This window comes from Hyperolius riggenbachi, chromosome 1, assembly GCF_040937935.1.
Source record: "Hyperolius riggenbachi isolate aHypRig1 chromosome 1, aHypRig1.pri, whole genome shotgun sequence".
Classification (NCBI taxonomy): Eukaryota; Metazoa; Chordata; class Amphibia; order Anura; family Hyperoliidae; genus Hyperolius; species Hyperolius riggenbachi.
Genome location: NC_090646.1, coordinates 141,291,418 through 141,294,180, shown reverse-complemented (window position 1 = coordinate 141,294,180; position 2,763 = coordinate 141,291,418).

Below are 2,763 nucleotides of genomic sequence, written 5' to 3'. Positions count from 1 at the left end.
TACCTTTCATTGTAGCAAAATCGCCCTAAAAATGGTACACGCAGCGCTTTGCTGAGTGGAAAGCTGACGAAACGCTCAAATATGAACTATCCCATAAGGATTCATTGCATTAGCGATTTTAGGGCGTTTTTTTTTAAAATCACCGGCACGAAAAAAACAAAAAACTGCAAAACGCCCTAACTGTCCTAGAACAATTTTAGGCCTCTTTTTCAGACTGCTAGGCAGTGAAATGCCTCTCAAACTCTCACAACTGCTCACTGCTGCCTGGTAACTGCTTTTTGCTGCCTGATATCTGCTCACTGCTGCCTGGTGACTGCTTGCTGAGCACACAGCTCAACAGTCTGTGGAAAAGAGGCCTAAGGTAGAGTGACCAGATTTTTGTGGGTCCAACCTGGGACAGGGAGGGGGGTCTCTCCAGTACAGGGCTTCGGCACCCATCTTGCCGTAGCCCTGCTCGCCTGCCGGTGTCGGAACAGACACCGGAAGAAGGAGGCTGGAGCGGGGCTGCGGGCAATGAACTGGCACGGCGTCTATAGACGCCGCTGCCAGTTCATGAGGGATAGAGTGGCCAGAGTCCCGCTGGTGAAAGCGGGACGTTTCCCGGGACCTCATGCAGCCTGGGACAGCGGACCCCGAATCCGGGACGCGTCCCGGGCAATCCGGGACGTCTGTTGAACTGTGTGCTCAGCAAGCAGTTACCAGGCAGCAACAAGCAGTTACCAAGCAGCAGTGAGCAGTTGTGAGAGTTTGAGAGGCATTTCACTGCCTGTCAACAGTTCGTGGAAAAGAGGCCTTACAAAGTTTGAATTTAGCTGCAGTTAGCATTAGAGATGGTCAATGAAAGGCTAATAACTCCATCTTGCAGGCAAAAGTAAGGCCTCTTTTCCACGAACTGTTGAGCTGTGTGCTCAGCAAGCAGTTACCAGTCAGCAGTGAGAGTTTGAGAGGCATTTCACTGTCATCAGTCCATGGCAAATTGGGCCAATCAGAATTGACAGAAAGTGCATTTGGTTGATCTAATTCCAAACTGCATACAATTTGCATTAGGCCTCTTTCCCCCCCCCTTCCCCCCCCCCCCCCCAAACCCTCTCCCTTCCTTCTCTCTTTTTCCCTCCTCCCCTCCCCCCCCCCTTGTTTGCCTCCGAACTTTCTGTCTGAGGGCTCATTTCCACTATCGCGAATCTGCATGCGTCCAACGCATGCAGATTCGCACATGGTATGCAAGTGGGTGGGCCTGTTTCCACTGTAGCGTTGGTGATGTGCGTTTTTTTCAGCGGTAAAAAAACGCACAAAAGAGCCAACGATTTCGCCTGCGTCGGGAATCCGTGCGAATCGCCGCTAATGTATTTAATAGTAAAAACGCATGCGTTTGTTACATGCGTTTTTACCCGCGATTTCGCGTGCGATTTCGCACCTTTTTCAATTTTATTTAGCCCTGGCAGTGTCATGGTTAATTTCGCATGGCACCCTGCCATGCGAAATCGCATGCGAAATCGCGGGTAAAAACGCATGCGGAAACGCATCCGCATGCGTTTTTACAAGCGTCGGAATGCGGCCGAAATCGCGTCGCAACAGTGGGAACGAGCCCTGACTGCTGGTGAGAAAAACTCAATGTGTAATAGGACCTGTGTGTGTCCTTTGAATGATGGGCGAGCGTGTGAGGAACTGTAGTGGAACTAATGAGAAAAACGAATGTGTTCCGGAGGGATGAGATTAGTAGTCACACTTGTCTGACCAGCGCAGTAGAGGAGGAGCCAAAGGAACCTGTAAAGGATTGGCCCCCAGACGATAGGCCACGCCCTGAGGAAGACCGGAAGCGCCGGTCGAAAGTAGTAGGCGGCTTGTGCTGCGGCTGCACCGCCGATCTGGCGCACCACGGAGCGTCCCTTGCCTCAGGCAGGCTCAAGTCCTGACGCCGATCACCCTGTGTGGGAATCATACTGGCTGGCTCTGCTGGGCTATACCGAGCGAAAGCGGAAATCCTCTCCAGCAGTGCAGAGGCGGAAGATGACCGCAGTGCACGACGGAGCGCCGAGAGCCTCAGTGGTAACTTTATTGTTACAGTCCCGTTTGACATGTCGGCGCGGATGGGAAGCTTGCAGGTGGACGGGGGACAATACATGCAGATACAGGGGCCCCTGTAGGGAGGTACTAAAGTCCTGAACCTCGGATCTCACTTAAGCTGCCAGAGGTGTGAGTATCAACAAGTCTTGCACGACTGTGCTTCCAAGCTGCGGACTGCTTTGCTGTGCTTTGCTCGCTTTGCTGCACAAATAGGAGGAATTTTGCTCTTCATCAATGGACTTGTGAACTGAGGTTTTGAGACTTGTTGCAGTCCCTATGGGCCCGTGTGCATGTGGTGTGTCTCTGTGGTGTGTTTGGATGGAGGTGTGACGCAGTTAATGTACAACAGCGCTGTTTTTTAATGTGTTGTGCTCTGACACGCCTTTTACATTTTGGTATAGTCACTAACGAATCAATAAAATAATCCTTACATTTTTTACGTCAACCTTGTCACGTTTGGAATTGTTTGATACAATTGTGGCGGTTGGGTAAAAATTACCTAGTGAAGGTGGTGTAATGGGTGTTTTATGGTCAAACCTTCTTCCCCCTCCCCAAAACCCCCTTTTTACAGCAGTCAGCAGTTGCCAGGCAGCAGCAAGCAGTTGTGAGAGTTTGAGAGGCATTCCACTGCCTGTAAACAGTTTGTGGAAAAGAGGCCTAATGCAAATTGTATGCAGTTTGGAATTAGATCAACCAAAT